General features: G+C 38.7%; 1 protein-coding gene and 1 pseudogene across 2 annotated transcripts in view; both read left to right on the top strand.

The window, feature by feature from the left end:
- Lsamp (limbic system-associated membrane protein) overlaps window positions 1-13,559 on the top strand; it is a 2,169,735-nt gene that overhangs the window by 577,251 nt on the left and 1,578,925 nt on the right. The window lies entirely within an intron of this gene.
- Window positions 1-13,559, top strand: part of LOC134481072 (large ribosomal subunit protein uL6-like) — a 125,609-nt pseudogene that overhangs the window by 17,943 nt on the left and 94,107 nt on the right.

Genomic DNA, 13,559 nt, shown 5'->3' with positions numbered 1-13,559 from the left:
CTATAAATAATCTAGGGAAGGGTTTGGAAATATATTCAAAGTCAAGAATGTACCACTTTAGAAGATGTGGGCACCGAAATCTTCCAAATCAATGTTTCATTTGATCAAAAGGAAACATTTCCTTTTGACTTTCTTTTTTTTTTTTTCTTTTTTTTGGAGCTGGGGACCGAACCCAGGGCCTTGCGCTTGCTAGGCAAGCGCTCTACCACTGAGCCAAATCCCCAACCCCTCCTTTTGACTTTCTTAATCAAAGTCTCGGTCCAGCATGTTTCTCAAAGAGTTAAATGAATTGCTGAAATTTTTCACAGATCAAGGGGCGGGGAGGGGGGGTACAATTTGGCTTTGCTCATAGTTCTGAAGTTAAAAAAAAACTCCACTTTTGTTTTATACAACTGTATGGTTATTTGGGGAAATAATTTGTCTCTGGTTCAGAGTGAAAAAATGAACGCATTCTGGAAAAGGCCAAATGGCTGTGGCATTTCTAATTGGGAATCCATATTTTAGAAATAGAGTGGATCCTCCTTCACCTACTTTGGAGTCTCAGGCTATGTTTGTATCTGACAGCCTGGATTCACTAACAAGAGGCTAGCATAATATTCTTCCAAGAGACTCCATTTAGTAGCTGACTGAATCAGATGCGGAGACACACAACTAAACATTAAACTGACCTAAGGTCGTCCTGTGGAAGGACTGTGGTTAGTATTGAGGTACCAGGAGGAAATAGGGACTCCATAAGACCAACAGTCAACTCACCTGGATTCTTGGAGCCTTCCAGAGACTGAACAACCAACCAAAGAGCATACAAGGGCTGAATGTAGACCGTCTACACATATGTAGCAGACATGTAGCTTGGTCATCATGCAGACATCCAACAGCTGGAGCAGGGGCTGTCCCTGACCCTGTTACCTGCCTGTGAATCCTGTCTCCCTAACTGAGCTGCCTTGTCTGGCCTCAGTGGAGAAGGATGTACCTAATTATGCAGTCTCTCCAAGGGCCAGGATGGGTTGATGAGCATGGGAAGAGACATCCCCTTTGCAGAGGTGAAGAGGAGAATTGGAGGAGGGGTCATGTGAGAGAAGAGTGTGAGGAGAGGGTGGGCTATGATCAGGATGTAAAGCGAATGAGTAAATAAATTAATGGAAAATTACACATTAAATAAAAAGAAAAGAGAAGAAATAGGGAGTGAGCTGTATAAAAACTTTATATTTATTTTGGGTAGGTATTCCCATTTCCACTGATATTTACATCATGAAATCTATGACATTTTAATTAAATTGGTAGATAAAAAGACTACAGGATATATTTACCCAATAAATAACTTTGCTTCATCCATCAATATCTTTTAATTTTATTGTTTCTTTTTTATATTTTTTGAAACTGAAATGAGATTTCATTTCCATCTTCCCTTCTGTCCCTTCAGTGTTTCCCTTGTACAGTGTACTTTGCTCTCTCCAATAATTATAACCTTTGTTTCTTTAATTGTTGTTATATTTCTCTCTGTATATTTCTCTTTCTCACTCTCTAATCTGTCTCTTTCAAGCACACAAATATACACATGTTTATCTATGTGTATGTGTGTTATGTGTGTGTATGCTTCTAAATTTATTTATACAAACTGATCAGTGCATAAATGTTACTCCAATGCATCTGATTCCAACCCTGTCCATTTGACATTTGATAACATTTTGGGGGCTCATCCCTGGGGAAGACAATTGTTCCTCTTCTCATCATTTCCTGGTTGTCTTTAGTTCTTTATCTAAGGTTAAAGCATCATGTGCTCTCCCTTTTCTATATAAGCATTTCTATTGCTGTCATCTTTGTTCATGTCTTGTTCAGGCAGCCATGATAATGAACCTTCATGGATGTAGGTCCTTGGGAAATTTTAAAAGATGCAATTTCACAGCAAACATCCTGTTCCCCTGGCTTTTAAAATCTGCATGCACGCTCTTCTACTGTGATCCTGAACCTCAAGGGGCAGGAGTTGCTTTTGTATTTACTCCTCCCTTTTATTTCTGAAGCTGTAGTCCAGTGAGTAAATACAGGTGATATTGTGCTCTATGAGTAATGCGACTATGATGTGATGGCAGATCACATATGGATAGAAATGAATGCATGAAATGTGTGCTGCTTCTGTGTGGGGAAAGGAGTTGCTAATGAAAGCGGAAAGCAATAAGCCCTGATCTATCAGGTACCACCAAGCAAAGAGGAGAAAGGAACTCCTTTATTTCCTCTTCCCTTCAATTATTCTGATACACCTTCCCCTTGCTTTTACAATCACTGCACTAGTTTTATGGTTAGCAGCCAAATTAATGTCTTCAGTAGCAGCCATCCACAGTCCTCTCGAATGGATGTGTGGAATGGCGACACTGAAGTGCACCGAGAGCTAAAGAACAAGGTCTTCGTTCCATTCTTCTCTTCATGAAGGCAAAAAAAAGTTGAAAAGAAACTTGAAAATGTAACCTTTAGGGACTTTCCACTTTATACTCATTTCAGTCAAACTTTAAAATGTGTCTCTTATCTTGAAAATTCTAGTTTTGTTCCCTGAAAAGAGCAAAGCAAAGCATGGTGATTCTCTTCTGTTCTGTACACTAGTTTGTGGCTGATCAGTCTGAAGGTATCAGACTGATCAGTTCTTCATCAGTATCTAGGGAAGCAACTTTATTTTACCTGAGGTAGAAGAAGTGTGTGTGTGTGTGTGTGTGTGTGTGTGTGTGAGAGAGAGAGAGAGAGAGAGAGAGAGAGAGAGAGAGAGAGAGAGAGAGAACGAGCATGTGTGTGGGTACTTTAGTGTGCATATGGGTGCAAGTCTGCATTTTGTTTCTGTGTGTGTGCAGGAATATGTGTATGAACATGTGCAAGTGTGTAGTGTGTGTGTGTATGTGTGTGTGTGTGTGTGTGTTTCTTTCATTCTTATAAGTTGTCTGAGGAAAGGCAGGCAAGTGTTTAGATGAAACTGCAATCTATAATCTCTCAACTGCAGCAAACGTCTCAAACAGTGCATGAAATATCAGTAAGTCACTAGAAGTATCTCTTCATTAAAATGATGTGCAAAATTATTTGGATGATATAAATTTTACATTTTTTGCCTCAGACTTCCTATATCCTTGCCTTTATTCTAAAGACAATGTATCCTTTGTTTAATTGTGTATTTCTTTTAACAGTTATCCCTAAGCATCAAATAAGGAACATATTCTTTGGACATCAGCTCAGAATTATCAAGTATAGAGATACAACTAGAAATTCCTCTTCTTATAGTTGCTAAAAGTACATTTTTAAATATAGAGGAAAAACACTTTTCTTTTGTTTGCTGTTGGTTTTTTTCAAACATATTTTCTAAAAGGGATCAAAATAAATTAACAAATGCTGCATTCATTATTTTGAGAGGGAAACACTTAGATAATGTGTATTTTTTCTAACTGAATAATTTAATCATTTCAGTATTATTTCATTAAAAACTAGTGCATAACCTTCAAGAGACTGGAGGCCCTAGGGAGTGGGGCAGTTTGGTGGGGTGAGGGGGTGAGGGAACAGGATATCCTCATGGAGATGGAGGAAGGAGGTATGGGATGTGGAACAGTTAGAGGGTGCACCGTGTGGGGGATAAAATATGGACTGTAAAAAAAAAACGATCAAATAAAATCAATCAATCAATCAATCAATCAAAACTGGTGCAAGCATTACTTAATCAATGACCTAAACCACTAACTTGTACCATCTAAGAGGACTGAGTGAAAGGTTCATGTTCTGGGGTCATTATGTTAGGCTGCCCTATACAGACACTGCAACTTCAGTCACCCTGCTTCTTCTTTTGCTCATCTTTGAATGCATTCGTGTGAAACAAGGGAATCCGGAGATAGGTTCTCCACCGAAAGGCAGTATAAATGAGTTTTAAAACTGAACTTCCTTAGCATAGGACTCAGCACACAGGGCACTGTATGTAAAATGGGAAGGTATAATTATCATAACTATTTTTAACCTCACAATGTGCTTTCTCTCTTAACTTTTTACTAATGCTGATTAATTAAATTAAACTAATCATTCAGTTGTCTAGTTTATCTTGAGGTGTTCATTAATTCCTAAAATGAGAAATTGATGGTACTTTCGAATATTGACAGTGAAAAGCCAAAGGTCCTTTCAGCAGTGATTCTCAACCTGTGGGTCCCAACACCCTTGGGAGGAGGGGTCACATATCAGACACTCTGCACGGCAGATGTTTACATTATGGTTCATAAACATAGCAGGACTATAGTTTATTTATAAAAAAATGATTTTATGGCTGTATTCAAAGGCAGCAGGTTAGAAAGTTTGAGAGTCACTACCTTTCAGGAGAAGTGTGGTTGTGCTTTTCAAAATTTTTACTGTGAAGCTTCTGGCTATGCAACTAGTTTCCAAAACCACATTCCAGTCTTGCTGTTTTCTGACTTAGAAATGAATGTTTTGCCATCTGATCCTGGTTTAACACAATCACCTAAAAGAATCCCCTACGGGCCGAACTTCAGATGGGTTTTCTAAGCCACTGAATTTCACATTTTTCTCATAATTAAAAGGGAAGGCAAGACCCTCTTGACTTACATCTTAAGGCCAAGCATGTTTACCTAAGCAGATCCAAAGAGCTCACATTCTTTCAACAGATAGAAATATTCATTTATGAAAATATTCCTTAGCGAGACAAAAGATTTAAAAAGTAGACTTTCATCACTCAAAAGACTTGTCTTGCAGTGCTGGGACAGCACTGATGAATAATACTGTCCGCTAATTTTTGGTGACGCTGACATTGCTGAAGAGGCCTTCTCTGATAGCAAAATGGAAATTAAGTAGTAAACCCATTTCTTGAACTGTTTTGAACCTAACAAGTATATTTTATTGTGGCAGGGTGGTTCTTGCTACAAAGTTATATATGCCTTTATTTAAACGTGAAGGAAATAGTTGGCAGTTCTCATTAACACTGTAGAAGAGATTTTCATGTATATCAACATAACTGTACCTGCCTAAGCACAAAGAGAGTTAAAGCATTGAAGAGCAGACACGTTATGAAGGGACACTGACTAGAAGTGCGCATGTAGTTGACCTCATCCTAGAATGTGGAGCTGGGGATAAAGAAAACAGAATAAAATGAACTAAACAAACCCAAAACAAGCGGCTACAAATTTAAGCTTTAATTTCTTCATCTGTGAAAATCAATTAGGTAGCACACGTTTAAAGAGGGTAGCATGTGAGTTTCATCAAAGCAGTAACAGTAAAATCAGGGTATTCTCTGAACCTGAGGTAATATACTTTGTAAGGGAAACCTAAAATATATATACATGTAGACACACACACACACACACACACACACACACACTCACAGGAAGCACTGCTTTAACAGTTATTATTAAAAATGTTGATGTGTTCGTCTATATGGTAAGCACTGGCAGTAAGCAATCAAGTATGGGCAAAGAGTATATGACTTATAAGCCACTAATTAAAACTCAGTCAATAAATGCGGTCTTCTTAATATGCTTTGCTGGACTGATCAATATGTATATGAATCTGTGGACTTGTTTTTTTTTTTTTCAGAAAAAAATGCTGTTAGTGACTTAAGTACATTTTTTAACTTAACCTCTTCCCCTCAGCCAAGGATGAGTCAGGAATGCAGTTTTCACACATACGTGAGCTAAAGCAATACGTCAGCAAGGTCCCACACACTGGAAAATAAGACTAACCGAACAAAACAGCAGCGTTAGCAATTTTTTTTTCGGGTGCACAGTCTTAAAGTTATAGTCATAGTCATAATCTTAGTCAACCACAAAATATTCCAGAATCATGACTATGCATTTGTGAAGAATATTTCATGTACAGTGTTGAAGTCTTAAAAATTATATCTTCTCTAACCAGTGCTTGAAGGCTGTACGTTTAGTAACTTCTGTTTTTCTTTTTTGAGTAAAACAGTATTATTATTTGGGCTGAACATACCATGATTCAGAATTGTCAAACTGTAACATTATCATTTACATTAATTTTCAAGATTTACTAACTACCATCAGTGGATAGAAAACAAGAGAAGTGATAAGGAGGAAGTTGGGGGCTTTCTTTTTTGTATGCTTGAAAGCAATCAACCTTGTCCTCCTTTTATACAGATAAAGAAAGTGAGACTTGCCAGGATGTAGTGGTTATCAGTTTTAATCCTAGCACTTGCTGGGTAAAGTCAGGTGAACCTCTGGGGAATCAGATGCTTGGTCTACAGGCCTAGTTCCAGGACAGCCAAGGATACAGAAAAACCCTCACTTGAAAAAAGCAAAGAAAGAAAGAGAGAGAGAGAGAGAGAGAGAGAGAGAGAGAGAGAGAGAGAGAGAGAGGAAGGAGAGAGAAAGTATAGACAAAGGAAAGAAAGAAGGAAGGAAAGGAGAGAAAGAAGGGGGAAGGAAAAGAAAGAAGGAAAGGGGGAAGAAAGGAAAGAGAAAGAAAATAAAGAGAGGAGGTGGGACTCAGCAAATGTAGCTGGTTTGTCTCAGACCCGCAGCTCCTAACTGACATACATGAAATTGTATGTAGCTTTGTCATCTGTCTTTGGAACCCACCTTCCTAATGAACACTCTAAATGGCTTCCACGAAATTGAGGTGTCTGTGAGAAATCAAGTTATCTTTCCTATCAGGTGTTCCTTAAACTTCACTGTAATCAGTTTTACTTTTCTCATAACCTCTGCAATCATCCACTTATTAAGTTGCAGCTCTGAGTGTGTTTGTGTGACGCGGGGGTCAACAGATAGCATACCGGAGTTTTCGTACACTGGCTCATGCTTGCCAGCTGTTCCGTCATAATATTTATTCGCCCTGATAAGTCCTAGATTGTTCACTTTTAATTTATAAAGAAATTCTGCCAAGTGGTAGTTCAGTTTGCTTTTCAACTCAAAACACTGGAAGCTGACATATCTTCGACTTCCGGTTCACAGTCTCCAGAAGAACCAAATCCAAGCCTCGCTGTATATAAGCAATTCACAGAAGTCCCGTTGCCCACACAAACATCTCATCGAGTCTAAAATCACATGACTCCTTCCTCTCCAATTTTGTTAATTACTTTCCCTATCCTCATCAGCACAGGTAGTGGTTAATGAAGGTTAAATCATTCTAATTTACTTATAAGTGCCCCAACTTCATGTTCAAGTGCGTGACAGGTGCCAGGCAAGCACACATGCCTTCTTCCAGAAGACCCACATGAAGGCCTTCCATCACTATCAAAGGCCATATGGCAGAAAAGCCAAGTGACTTGTCGAAAATTGGCCCATTTATCCTCTTTGGCCTGCTGTTCCTCCTCTACTGAAGAAAGCGATGTTTGTAATGTCCTGAGGTTATCCTTAACAATGCACTAGCTGACCATTACCTTGAAATGTCTTGAGATTATCCATAGCAATGCATTAACTAATTATTTTCCCCAGATCCCTAAACTCCATTCTGAAACCTACTGCTTTGACTTTCTAGCAAAAACATTCTGACGCATCTACATCCCTCACTGGAAACCATTCCATCTTCCCCATCATTTGTGGAATAATTATGGTCCCCTCGTTAGTTCATTAACTTTTCTTTTCCATTAAGCAGTCTATTTTTCTTTGACAGTACCTTCTGGCAGATAAATTGCTGAATGCAAAAATAATTTGGAGGTAAGAAGAAACAAACCATTTTGTTCAGGAACCAACAAACAACAACAAAAGTAAACCTCTTTCCTTTAGGATGTAACTTTAAAAGCATTTTCTGTTGTTATTTACAATTCTCAGAAAGTACTCCAATATGACTAGTCTATTTTTCCAGAGAGACTATTGTTAGACTGGGAGAAATTGGACTAGGGAAGGTACAAGAGTAGTTCAACTTTCTGAATAGTTAAAAGGATTGATGAATGGCATTTGCCCTGCCCCTTTTTCCCTCACCAAACGTTCTTAGGGCCTAGTATCCACTTCCATTGTCCAGTTTTCTTTTTCTGAGTGTGGGGGTGGGTAGTGAAGGGACACACGCAGGTAGTAGGGTATGGGAGCTGTGTACACCCAACCACATATGTATATAAACCCAGGTCAATGCCTCGAATCATCCTGGCTTGCTTTCCATCCTTACTCATTGAGGCAGGATCTCAGAGCTGTTTGACTATGTCTAGGGTACCAGCCCCCTTGCTCAGAGCCCATATTATCCTCCCAAGGGTATGGAGGTAGGCTATTCTTCTCACCTAGCATTTACAAGGTTCTGGAATTCCAACATTTTGTCCTTAGGCACCTTAACCACTGAGGTATCTCTCCAACCCAACCTCTAGGATCTTTAATGTTTATACCATAGGTAAGCTATTTAAAGGCAGAATGAGGGATTGGACTGTCCATTCATCCTGTTTCTATTTCAGATGGATATTAGCAGTCAGGGCTCAGCCAGGCACAGAGCTGGAGGAAAGGATTGTAATCATGCCTGGTTTCAGTAACCGTTAGGCAAGCTTGAGCCTTTGAAGTTAGCTACTTCCTTATAATAGAGATTTCAACAGCAAAAACCAAAAAATATACACTGTGCTTCCCTCTATTTTCATAATTCTGTTCATGCAATAGTGCCTCGGGGCTTCATCATTACTGACCATGTTTTTCCTGAACTGCAAATTGCAGGCTCAATTGAGTGGCATATTTAAATCTAATGGATATTTACAGTAACCTTCATCTGTAGTGTACTATGCAAACTTAATCCTAGAAAACCGTTACATTATGTAGGTTCCTGATTTTTCTTTTATTTTCTTTTCTTTTTGAATTTGAGAAGGGGGAATGTTTACTATGTTAATTGTTTTAATAGTTTTCCAGTTTCTCAAACATATATGAGTTAAGTCACACAAACATCAATGTATATTAATGTGTATGTCACAAAAAAACTCAGTAAAATTTTCTTGATAATATTAAGATTAGGTCTTCTGAATATACCTGAAGTGAAATTAGCTGGTAGCTCTTAGCCACTCTTACATTTGGACACCCACGTCATGACCATTCTCTATCTGCCTTGATGATAGATTTGTCCAATCCTTTCGAATGGAAAAGATTCCAAAATATGGCACCGAAGACAAGGAAGGAAATAACTCTGAGAGCCCTTATCTGTGAACACCCAACAGTAAGTTTAACCTGATCTCAGTTTAAAGAAAGCAGAAGTGTAGTGGAAAAGGTTCGAAGTAGAGCCAGTCTGGAAGATGATCAGAAAGAAGAGTGACATATGCGGACTCTGGAAGTGCCATCAAGTGTAACAGAAGGGATGATTGAAGAACGGAGCACAGAATACAATAGCTTCCTTCCTCTGAACGAGGGCTGCACTGAAAGACATTTGACTTGGTTTTGAACAAAGGCACAGATCTGGAATGGAGTGGTGAGATGGTCAAGGGGGAACATCTCCAATATGAATAACTTTAATAAATGACAAGCTTCTTAGTGCCACTAGCTGCCTTGTGTTGAAGTCATACTCTTTTCCTTAGGACAGTTTATTCAACAAAGAATAGACTTACATGTGATGGTATACTATATAACTTACATGTGATGATACTATATAATAACTGGATTCATCTGCTAAGGCTTCAATATGAAAATATCACAACTAGGTGGCTTTTTCAATGGAAATGTATTCCTTTGGGTTCTGGTAACCAGATGTTCAGAATCAAGGAATGGGCTGGTTGTATTTCTCCAGATGCCACCCTGACTTTCAGTTGGCCACCTTCACTTTGTCTTCATAAACTTTCCAGGGTATGAATCTGTCCTACTGTCTGTCTGTCTGTCCTTATATGGACACCAATCATGCTGTATTAAGATGTTCAGCCTTTCATTACGTGTTCAGCTCTTTTATGGACCAGTTTCCAAATAAAGTCATGGTCCAGAGCATGAAGATTTCAGACTATATGGGTCATATTCATGTCGGTATGGTCATAGACTTCATGCTTAGGGTTTCACCAAAAGAATTTAGGTGAGTTGATGGAGGGCATCGTAATATGTCATAACTCAGTGTCTATCACAAAGGTCAATACTATGTTGCTATAGTTTTTGAGTAAAATCTCAGCCCACATTGAAGCCTGCTGTCTGGAAGATGGAGAAACCTTAAATTGACGGACTGGGCAGAACTGTCAGCACCTGTTCTAAATTAATTCCTACCACCAGAGGGGTATCTTGTCTTCTGTCTGCAAATATGAGTTAGCCATAAACCTTGCTCTTTGGCTTCTCGTAAATGTAGAGAAGATTAAATTCATTATAATATTAAGTAGATCAGGTGGAATTAGCTCTCAGCAGAGTGCAGCTGCTGGCTCTACCAATGTTGTGACAGGCTCCGCCAACTATGCAATGCAAATATAATCATCCGACTTCAACTGTTTCCAGACCTTGACAAGCCTTACGCGTCTATGGGGGCAGCTTCGTCAAATCTGGTCCCCCGCAACATTCAGACTTCACAGTGGCTATCTCAGAGGCTGGAGCACAATGTCTGTGACAGTCACTCGGGATGAATGCTAAAATAAGAGACAGGGTTAAGACCTAGAATGATGGAGAGAGAAAGATCCAGGCACATGTGTTCATTCTGCTTTTATTAATATAGTTAATATTGATTTAGCTACAAGCAATGTTGCCTGAATTTTGCTTACAGCAGCAGAGTGAAGGTGGGTTACAGACAACAGAGCGCCCACTCCATTATTGAAGAAGTTTAATTTTGCTGAGTTTGTGCATGTTTGAGTTTATAACAATATATTATTAGGCTGAAAGAGTATAGTGTCATTTTGCATGCTTGAAAATGCTGGGGGAAAGCTGTATCTGGCTTTGTTGAACTAGATAGGGCAGGTTGATAAGTTGAAATGAGTTCAGGGAGAACTAACATGGAAAGAGACTAAATTAAGCAGACCAGGGGGAACTCTCACACAATTTTAGAGTACATTTTGGTGGTGATGTTTAAGCAACTAAAGAAAATATTGGATGAATTCCTTCATTGAAAGGGGGAAGTAGAACCAGAAAGAATAAATCTGCATGTGCAATATGATTATTAGAGACATCATATTCAATATAAAAAGGTAGACTACCCATAGGGAAGGAAAATAGCAATGTTCTTTCTGGACAAGCATGAGGCTGTGAGTTCAAATCCCCAGTTCCTATATAAGAAGCTGAATGCTACATGGCTGTAAGACTAGCACTATAAAGAAGAGATTGTTGTATGGCCAGTCGGAAGAATCAGTGAGCTTCTGCTTTGCTAAAAGACCCTATCTGGAAACAAACAAACAAACAAAACAGCAAGTCAACCAACTATTTTTTTTTTATTTAAAATAAGGGAAACAACAGAAGACAATACCAGACTCCATATTTGCATGTACAGGTTGACTTACATGAAGATATGAACCTGTACATATATGCCACATAACTAAAAGTGTGTCTCTCTCTTACACACATACACACACACACACACACCCCTCTCTATATTTAAATAAATAAATAATATTCAGTGAATATCTTATAAGTGCAGGTAGATAAATCTGCTATATCATATCTTTATACAGAGAACTCTAGGAAGAGGAGATGGTGTGTACCTGTAACCTAAGAGTAGATGTTCCTGGAGACGATAATGAAATAAGACAAAGAAATGCTAGCTAAAACCCTTACATGAAAAGGAACTGGCCCTATGTGCTTTTATGTGCTTTTTCTAAATCCAGGCTGTGTTTGGAGAGGTCAGGCGCTATGTCCTTGTTGATCTCTCAGAAGGACATTGAACTCAAGGGAATGAAAACATAAGGCTTGTGAAGGGCATCATCTCTTGTTGCAGCCATTCTCTCTGATTCACAGTGAGTTTATAAACAATCTCAGAAGAAGCTACATTTCCAGGCTTCCCACGTAGGAAAGCATCTTCTCTACGGTATCCCCTATAAGAAAGCTTAACTGACCAGCAGCAAGATGCCATGCTGCTCATGTGAATGGGGAAAGTATACTGCATTAGAATTCGCATTCTCCCAGGTATTATGTTTGTGGCTTTGTCGGTGGCATGTTAACCTTGCTTTGTACCCATCTGCTTACAACATGGGTATTACAAGCAGAGATCAGTTGAGACCATTCCAAGAGTGAAGAGCCATCAGACTTAAGGTTACTCATGAAGGTAATTCCTTATTTCCTCCAAAACACTATGGTGGTGCGTGTTTGATCTCAGTACTACATGTTGCAACCTAAACTTTCATGGATATCTTTTAAGAGTATAAATATAAAAGTTGTGTGTTCTCCACCAAAGCTTGAATTGATCCTAATTATAAATTCATGTTCTCCATATCATCATTCTGACCAGTCTCTTAGGCCAAATGTCTTCTTTTGGTATCACTGTCACCAACATTATTCTCCCACCATATTTCCTTAGTATGAAATGTCTACTCACCCATTATGATGTCATGCTAGAAAACACGTAGTAAGCATGTCTAATTGCCATATACTGGAGAAGTTAGAGCTAGAGAGTTGAACCTGACACGATCTAATTGCTAGAGGGTGATTCAGAGTGGAGCATCTGATATGGAGTGTTTCCACAGGTTTTGACATCTACAAAAGAACACATATCTAAATAGTGAGAAGTGTAACTCTGCATACCAGACTATCCACTGCTTAACATGCACAGTCTAAACGTGTTCTTTCTCATGTTCTTTCCCAAGAAGCAGACATGTTCTTTCTCCATATACTGTTGGCCACCTCTGTCCTGATGGATGGAGATTTTCTGAGCTCTCCTTATAAATAACCATTCTAATTTACCAGCTCTGACTTCAGACCTGGGAGATGGTGCTTAGCACACCCCTTCCTGCTAATCCTTTAGAGTGTTTTACTGACAAAATCTGTCCAGAAAGGAGGACTTCTGGAAGGAATCTCTGAACAGTAACGTGAACCTAGTTAAACTGTCAAAGGTGAAGAAAAATGAATGCTCCCAAAGGTGGTTATTTAGGCAGAAGATAGGAAAAAGAGTATTTGGACAAAATTCAATAATAAATTTTAAATATAAAACAAGAAAAGATTTCTGGCTGAGTAACCAGAAAATAAAATTTTAAGGTGGATTTTCTTCACTTCCTAATCTCTACTTTTTGCATTCTGCTGTGATATCTTGAGTCTCCAAGTTACAGACACAACTCTAAATGTCCTGATGTATGATGGCATATTTGGCTGTGGAACCCAAGAGAGCATAGAGGGAACTTCTTCACAAGAAGTTTGCCCTGTAAGTTTCCAATTTACTGACCCATTCTCAATTACAAGTGTCTTTTACTGGAAGATCTCCTGTTGATGTGCTTGGAGTAAATTTGGAATTTGTCACTCTCTCCTCTCAGCTGTTGAAAGGAAAAGAATCCAGTGAAATTGCTTCCCCCAATAATACTCCCATGTCTTACCTTTCAGCCTCAATATCAACTTCAAAGTCTCAATATCTTTTTAAAAGTAATTCATTGAAATGTAATCAGGTGCCAGAAGATAATGACATATTTTTAGTAGCATATGTTGAGGATCAATTTGACTTAAATTTTAAGGCCATACCTAATCTTCAATGCCTTTGGAAACTTCCTTTAGGGAATTGGAAAAAGGATGAGAAATTAGTAACCAGTA

The sequence above is a fragment of the Rattus norvegicus genome, chromosome 11, assembly GCF_036323735.1.
Source record: "Rattus norvegicus strain BN/NHsdMcwi chromosome 11, GRCr8, whole genome shotgun sequence".
NCBI lineage: Eukaryota > Metazoa > Chordata > Mammalia > Rodentia > Muridae > Rattus > Rattus norvegicus.
Note: the sequence above shows the minus strand (reverse complement) of the source record. Positions and strands in the feature narration are given on the sequence as shown.